The 8,676-nt window shown below is 43.2% G+C and overlaps 1 long non-coding RNA gene across 2 annotated transcripts; it reads left to right on the top strand.

The window, feature by feature from the left end:
* The first annotated feature begins 526 nt into the window (after positions 1-526).
* Positions 527-7,575, top strand: LOC126050123 (uncharacterized). Of its 2 annotated transcripts, XR_007509429.1 has the most exons (5): positions 527-648; positions 2,128-2,281; positions 2,962-3,087; positions 3,416-5,242; positions 7,365-7,575. It is a non-coding gene; the product is annotated as an uncharacterized LOC126050123 (long non-coding RNA). The 2 variants fall into 2 exon arrangements; XR_007509428.1 differs by lacking the exon at positions 7,365-7,575 and having other exon boundaries at positions 3,416-6,203.
* Positions 7,576-8,676: the final 1,101 nt, after the last annotated feature.

Raw genomic sequence — 8,676 nt, 5'->3', positions numbered from 1 at the left:
CTGGGAACTGACCTGAACTTAAATTTATGCACAACTATGTCAGGACCCTACATCCAATGAAATCAAGGGCTAGGTTCTGATGACAGCAGCAGGAACCTGCATATTTATGCCCAGCTCTGCTGTGAGCAAGGCAGCAGGAGAGCAAATTGCTCAGATACCACTGTGATAGCGGTGGAGTGTCGAGGCCTCGAATTAGCTTCTATTATTGTGTATCTCATCAGAGTGCTGAGGTTATCATGTGGGCTTGGCAATGGAGGGGAGGAGAGGAGTTCCTTCTAAGCATTGAATATGCCAGATCTAGTGCGCAGTTACTCTGACTCTGGAATTTTTGCTGAGTCACACAAAACCACATGGCCTGCTAAATGACAGGGGAGCCAGCAGCAGGGCTCAGTACCTGGTGACAGATGGGTGATTCAAGTTGTGTGTGTGTGTGTAGTTGCGGAGTTTTGCGTGATGTGAATATTCATCTAAGATGCTGTCTTTGCCTGTTTCTAGGATATCAGTCCTTGTTTGCGCAGGAGAAAGTTTGTGTCATGTGCTGAGTCTCTCTCATTTCATTCCCACAGCACAGGAATGACTTGCCTGCACAAGGCTGCTCTTTACTTCATGCTTACGGGCTGCAGGGTGCTTCAGTTCTCTGCAGGGCAGGTTAGTGTCACATGATTTTTGACATAGCTAGCCTTTGATGCTAAATATTTCCCATTTCGGTTTCATGGCATGATGTGATGCCATGTTTCCGGGGTATGACAAAGATAAAAATGGCACAGTACTGTGATGCAGTATGATTGGGATTTATGAGAATACTTCATCCTTTATGACAAATTTGAAGTGGGGGACAGAAAAGATTAGTAAAGATGACAAAGTAGAACTGATAGCAGTTTAAGTTATGATAACAGGTTTGGGAGAGCAGCAAAGTGTGCTTGATTCCCACTGATTTGTACAGGATTATCTCTGCTTATAGCCAGGGTGAATCATCTTGGAAAGTCTGACTCCATTTATTGTGGAAAGCCAGGCAAAAACGAAGTGGAAGAGAATCTGGAAGAGTAGTTGTTCACCAGGCCAGTAAATCCAGGTTTAAGACTCCAAGTATCAGACCAGAAGCACATTGGCCTGGTGATACAAGGAGCCAGTTCAGAGGTGGCTCTTCCTTCTGGTTCAAATTTATTAAAAAAACATTGCTGAACTTGTTTGTCCCAGGAAGATGGATCAAACATCACCTGTTCATGCCCCTATAGATTTATGCCAGATCAAATCTCATTGCTGCTGAAGTGTGCTAGCATTAAAGCATGAAGTCAGCAAAACTCAGAATGACCTAGCTAATCAGACAGAAATGTCCTTGCCTGCTCCAGATGAAAAGTTTACTGTCAGTGATCCAGAAATGTGTGGATCCAGTATTAGTGTTCACAGAAACACAGCCTGTGTGAAAGGAAAACTTCTAAAAAGAAATAAACATCTTATTTGTGTTTTGTTGGTCTACTTCCTCTAAATACTGTAGAATGGAAACTGCAAGTAAATGCAACTGGAGGGAAACTGACACACTTTACAGATACAGTTTGGCAAACCAGCAAGTACTAGGTAGTATTTAATGTACTTTTTCCCCCAAAGGGTTAAGGTTCCTGGTGAAAGACATTACCCCAGTGTTGCAATGTAGTGACTAAGACATGGAAAGGACAGATGACTTCTTCAGATTGAGGCAGAGTTTGGATCAATACCCAGAGTGATGCTCAGCACCTTGAATATACTGCCATTCAGGGAAGACCATGTAGCTAACAATGAAGAAAGGGAACGTGGCTCTGAAAATGATGACTAAAAATCCATTTGACTGAACATCATACAAACCAGAGGGCTTAGACTGTGTTTAAGAGGCTAGCCAAGATTGGTTGGATTGAACTCCTCCAGACAATGTCATTAATGCTAGTTTGGCCTTATTAAAGGCCACAATAGGGAACTACAGAACATTCCCAAGCTGTTTCATCATCTATCTGCTAACTTATAAGGAGAAATAAATTGGCAAAGGAGCATCCTGCCTAAGCCTGTTCTATGATTTTATACCTCTCTATTGTATATTCACTAAAAGAGTCCACTAGGCTGGGTTCTTGAGTCTCTGTTTTTCACATTTGTTTGCAGGTATCAGGAAACCTTCTCTGTATTTTGTTCTTAGTGAATGCCATTGAATGGTATCAGAGACAGTAAAAAAAGCATCGCTTGATACCTGTGTAAGAAGAGAGCCTTTGGACACTGTCTGTATGGGATGGCTGTACAGATCAGCAGCTTTCTCTGGGTAAGCATGTTCATGTAATTGTGACTACCTGAGGCCCCAGGGCACTCTGCATCTGGGTATGAGAATGCAAGTGGGGAGCAAAATTCCAGCAGCAAGCTAACGTAAGTTCAATATGCCTGACTAAGGCCCTTTTCAGGAGAGACTGGAAGAAGATTCAGGTAATTTGAACACATATTCTGCCCTCACACTTGGCCTTTTAGGGGCCCTGAAGTCAATAGAGAAGATTCACATGACAAGTGGATGGATATAGAATTAATGTCAGCGCCCAAGAAATGGACCTCGTGAAGTAACCTGAGAAAAACCTAGGGAAGGTGTTGGCTTTTTCAGCTTTGTAGTTTATTGGTGTATTTGTGTTTTGGCCTGCTGTGGACATGCAGAGGCCTAGGGGCAGGGACTGAACAAGGGTGTGGTTGTAGAGCTGATAAATTAGGTAGTCTATGTAGGTTTTGGCAGGGAGGGAAGGGGATGTCTGCTACATTTTAATGTTAACAAGCCAGGATATGTGATATATCATGTGGCATAGGAAGCTCTGGGTGCTCTCTCCAACATATACTGTTTCAATTAATTCAAAATCCTATGCATCTTCATGGAAAGGAGGAAAAAGCCTGAGGAAAAAAGAGTTTTCTCTAGTCATTTGTGGTGGCCAAAGCAGCTTCCTAATTTCATTCTGTTTGAACCAGGTGTCAGCAGCTTGCACATGTCTACATTTCAGTGCTTTTGTCTGCATCCATGGGTGAAATGGGCCAGGTCATCCAAGGCCAGGGGACGTCTTGGGAGATCAGGTGCTCAGCAACCCAGAAAAGCCAGTGGGCACTGTTTTTTTGACATGTTTTGTATGTATCTAAGGAACAGGATCTTCTGGCCAGCAATGAAAGGTCCCAAAGGTCAGGCTCAAGGCCTCCACACAGGGAGTGGAGTATTTGCATGGTGAGCATTGAATTATTTTGACATCTCCTTGTTCTATTGCATAATATTGATATCAGTCATCAGGCTTAGGTGAAAGAAATGTGCAGTTAAAGTAACACCACGTTGCCATCTCTATTCTGAAATACAAAGAACTACTCAGCACTCATCAGCCAACCCCCAGTAATCAATATCTGTTTTCTTCTTGTCTTGTGTCTTTTATTTGTCTAGAGAAACAAGGGTTTATATTCCCTGTTTGTTTACCAATAGCAGCAGTGCTGGGGCAAAGGAAGTGGATCAGCTTCCTGCATCCAGGAGCTTGGGCAAAGTTCTGGAGTGTGAAACCTCTTCTTGTGATTACTGCAAGTCCTTAGCAGTGTTTCTAACAGTACTTTTCACACTTTCCCACCATAAGATCCCCACATGCTCAGAGGATTCCCCGGGGACCAGTGATGTGACTAAGAAGACGTAAACTAGTTCTGAATAAGGAAGATTCCCTGCCAGTCCCCCAGTATACTCATAATACCAAATGAATCCTGGGAAGCTCAGTAATGCCATAATCTTTTTACACCTTTGGCCCTCAGAGTGCATTGCAACTGTTAATTAAGACCATCAGCATCCCAGTAATTAAGCATTAACTGGGGAAACAGAGGCAAGACAGAACGACTTGCAGTAATTCCTCTTGAGATTAATGAACCACTCTTTCAAAGCAATCCATTTTCTCAGAAAGAAGGCATCAGCACAGGAGTGGGTTAATGAAATACAATGTGGTGCGGTGATGTGCTGCACCATTTTTCCATTTTGTACTGGGGCGATACAAGGTTTATATTTTGTTCCCAGAAAGCTCAAATTATCTCAGCAGGCTATGCAGGTTGTGTCTGACCCTGTGTTGGTTATTGTGGAAGCGGCTCCAGTTGTATGTTTGTGTTCCTGAAATGAAATATTTACTGAATTGACATTGCCTGAAATCTCTACTGTATTGACATGGTATTATGAACATGAGGACATGATGACCACTGAAAAGAACAAGTTTGCTTTTATGCTATGCTATATTATGGTATTCTGTCCTACCGTACACCATCCTGTTCCTATACTTTTTATGCTTCTGAAAGCATTTGTCTCCTACAAATGCATCAAATAGGAATAATAGAAAACAGGAATAGACTCTCAAGAAGCTACCTAGTACATATTCCTGTCTTTAAAGAAAAGTTAACTATCCTACTTCATCCTTTCTGACACTGCTGAGTCCACTGCAAGAAATGAAATACTGAGGTCAGCCAGTGTGCAATGGAAGCCCTTGGAGCTCTATGGAAAAGTGAGTTCAGTTTTTAATGCTGTCCTCCACTGTCTTTGCTGGTAGTGACAGGATCTGTGTGCCAAGTCCAGGATGGGGCCATGCCCTAGTTTCAGGGTAGGACCAAAAACCTCTTTGGAGCAAATTGGCTATGTTCACACATTGTGCTGAGGCCTCACCTTCAGTGCTTTCCCTGCACTTCCCTCCTCTCCCCATGTCCAGCTTTCCTCACTAAACAAAATGGTGCATTTGGGTATACACCAACATTTTGACAGTGCATGTTTGTGTGTGTGTGTGTTTGTGTGTGTGTTTGAGAGAGAGAGAGAGAGGCACACAAGCAGACAGTGTCTAAGGTCAAACTTGGAGCACTCTAGCACTTCCTCACTGACCAGCCTACCTTTGACTGTAGAATGGACCTTCTTACTATGCTCACTTTTGTCTCCTTAAACTGAAAATATTCAAACCCAAATTCCTTTACAACCTTCCTGCATCCTCAGAGCTTTCTGCAAGGCGCAGATCCCATGCAGAACTGGCTCTTTGCCTGTGTGTCAAACAATGTGTGCATGTATGATGTTCTGCAGCCCACCAGTGGGCCACAAAACAGGGATTAGATAATGCTGGATGACATTTTGAGGCTCCTCATAAACCTAGTTTCTCTGTTTCCATGACTCTGCAACAGGAAACAAGAAAACTGCTTCCTGCAGGTACGGAGGGGAAAGGTTATTTACTTCTGTAATATACAGCTCTTCCATATATCAAAGCAGGTAAATTTATAAGTCTTCTCCGGGAACACCAGCAACCCTCTGGTTTTCTTACCTCCTCTGAAGTGCTGTGGAGCAGCCCACTGTGCATCCACTTGTACCGTCAGCAGTTCCCATTGCAGAATAATCTAAGGCAAACACACAACAATGTGGGTGAAGAAAAATCTAATGGACTGTGGTTTCTGCTCTCCTTACTGTTGATTTTTTCCTAACTACAGCCAAGTAAAAAGGAAAAAATGGTTCTTGTATGGTTCAGCTGTGCAATTTTAACCTTGCTGGTGTAAATCCCCTGAGGAAACTGGCAGGATGGGTGCGACCTGAGGGAAACCCTATAATTACAGCTGCATTAGGGTTTTGCCTTTGGCCTAGGAAAGTTTCTTAGCTCTTCATGTATCAACTCAAGTAGAAGATGGAAATTTGTCACAGTGGAGGAGGATCAACCCAAGGAGGTTCTATTATTCATTAATCAACTCCTAGAGAACCCAGTGGAAAACTTCCAATTAACAACTTGGAAAGGTGAAGATAAATTGCTCACTTTTCTGGTATTATTATAAGAAATAAAAACCTTAAACACCCACTTGATGGACTCCCATGACCAGATCAGAATCTCAGCTTCAGTTTTGAAAAAACAGAGTTTGTCTTTGTAGTGCTGATACACATCTCATACTAAGGTGAAAAAGCCAGCTAGCAAATGATGCTGGTTAAAAAAGCCAAACTTCATGACTTATGAAATGCATAATGGTTTACTGGAGACTGGCTTGTAGTTTGAGAGTACTAAATACAACCAATAGTGTGGAGCAGTCCTTCAGGGAGAATATCGAATACAGCGTAAAGCTTAAAACTAAATCTTCTTCCAGAGGAGTGGTAGTTTAATCACATTCAGAGATACGGAGACAAAATTTCTGTTACTGTAACTCTGGAGCTGTATCAGTAGAGAATTTGGCATCCATTGGGTTAAAGTGAAGCAATACTGCCAGCTTTCATGATTTAATCTTGAGTTTTTAATATCCTCAGCATTTTTTATGAACCTGAGCTCCTGGAATTAGATGTGTGTGGGCATCTCATATTCTTTTTCCTTTTTTAAAAAAAGTAAATTCTCTAATAATAATAATCATGCAAACATTTTCATTAAGCATGAAAACAGTGATTTGGCTGCAGCTAGGAAACAAAGAAGCTCAAACTCCTCTAGTTCTCGGTGTTTTTCAAAACGTGTAGGTCTGTTCCCTGATTTTGGAAGTCCTGCAATGAGCAACAAGAAAAGAAGGGAATACAGGCGAGAAACAAATTAAAGTCCTCCCAGAGAAGCAAGTGCCTGCTGAGTGATTCAGGTTAGGTGCTCATCTCCTTCAGGGAGCCTGGCAGCTGGCAGCAGGGGACAGTGAGGCAGTCTCCAGTTGTCCTCCCTGGAGCTCTGTGAGAGGCGGGTTGCTTCTCTCTACAGAGAGACAGAGACTTTGGTGCCCTTGAACCATGGGGCTCCACCAATACTGCCAGTGATTTCTGCTGTAGGAAACTGCTGTGCCCTCTGTGATCCCCACCACCCCTCAGAAAGGATGGTGCACTTTGAGCCTGGGGAGACTTGCTGAGCTGTTAGGGGAGCCTTGTGCTGTGATTCAGGAAAGAGGCAGCCTGACCCTGGCTGTGCTGCTTTTCTCTCAGATCATCACGGAGAGCCAAAAGGCACATACACAGACACAGAAGTTCAGTATGTTGCGACTCAGCCCTGGGACTGTTGGGAGGCCATCTTCCTCCTTGGCTTCAGTGAGGACTTCTGAGACCTCCTTTGCTCTTGAGGAACCATCCTTTTTCCTTAATGGATATTTTTAGCTGTACACTAACCTTTCACTGAGAGGGACTTTGGTATCTTGATGGCTGTGTGGTTTCTAAAAGAGAATTTCCCAGAGGACTTTTGTGTTTTCAAAGCACTGTACATCAGTAAGCTAATCCTCCCTGCCCCCAGGATTGCTGAGGAGGGATGTTTCTGGTGCGGAAAGGGGAAGGCTCCTGGGCTTGGGGATCTTCTCAAAATATGTGTTTGTGCTTGAAAAACTAGTTTTGACATTGGGGGCTTTTTCCTTGTTATTTTAACTCAGGGGATTTTCTTTTCTTAAAAACAAACAAACAGAACGAGTTGAGTGAGAGAAAAAAATTTAATACAAAGGAAAAAAAGTTATGGCTGTGTTTTAAAAGTGGAAGTCTGTGTTCCCTATGAAGACAGAAGAATTCTCCTGAAACAGAGCAAGCATAATTGGGACCGAGTGTCTACTGCTGAAGGCAGCCACTTCGGGGACAGAGAACAGCTAAGAACACAGTATGTATGTATATATCTATACATCTACATATCCATCTATCTGTGCTCTATCTACCTATCTACCAACCTATCCATTCCTTTCTTTTTTTATAACCTACTCACTCTGCTGGTACAAATATCCTAAGTGCCTTAATTCTCTGCATTTTAGGATCAGAGATGCCACATGTTTGGTAAAAACCTAGGAGAAATAAATGATGCCATCTGTCACACCTGTGTCTAACTGGGGGGTGGGTGGGGGTGGTGCAGTTTGTGCTGTGTGGTGCATCATATTGTTTTGCTGCCGGGAAAAGAAGAACTGGTTGCAGAGTGTGTGGGGGCATTAGGGTTGCCCAGGGGCTCATGTCTCTCATAGTCATGCAACCCTGACTGCAGATCACACCATGTAGTGTTAAAAAGGTGGGAGGGAATTCCCTTCCCTTGTGAGTGAATCACCTGGGTGGGAGAGGTAGCATGAACAGTCCCAGATTAGACTCTTGCTCTAGGCATGTCCCACACAATAAGGTTCTGTGTTTTTTTGAGTCTACTTTGTGTTCTAGCACAGAAACGGCTGCAATACTTACCTCAACAACATTGTCATGGGGCAGGGTTTGGTGTTCACCTGGAAAAAAACTGCCATCTGAGCAGGAGCCAAGAGTAATGTCTTCAGTATATAATGTTCCTGCACTGGAATAAAAATGGCTGGCAACTCCCTGTATATTTTTAAGGTTTCCAAAAATAGGTCTAAGTCTCAGGCAAAATGAATGGAGCCAAGACTTAGATGGAAATAACTGCTAAAGTTTGTCTGAAACAGTTAGTGCTGAGATCATCTTCCACATTATGCGCCACTACCTGGAAGCACGGGCCAGTTTTCTTTTCCCTCTTTATGGCTGTCTGAGCCCTATGTTCCAGTGCATTGATTCACTTGACCAAGTTTCAGTACAATGGGGAGAACTGACTTAATCTTAGTGGCGAGACTGAGAGCTTCCTCCCTGCTCTGTTGCTGCTCTGTAGGAGCTGGAATGCCTGGAGCATCGAGTCAGTCTTGAAGCCCTGGAGAAGCAGAGGGAAGTTAGATTATAAGCAGCTGCTCTGTGTGTGAGGGAGAGAAGGCTTTCTAATCACAGTGGCAGGCAAGAGAGAAGGTCAG

This window comes from Accipiter gentilis, chromosome 24 (genome assembly GCF_929443795.1).
Source record: "Accipiter gentilis chromosome 24, bAccGen1.1, whole genome shotgun sequence".
In the NCBI taxonomy this organism is placed as follows: domain Eukaryota; kingdom Metazoa; phylum Chordata; class Aves; order Accipitriformes; family Accipitridae; genus Astur; species Astur gentilis.
Note: the sequence above shows the minus strand (reverse complement) of the source record. Positions and strands in the feature narration are given on the sequence as shown.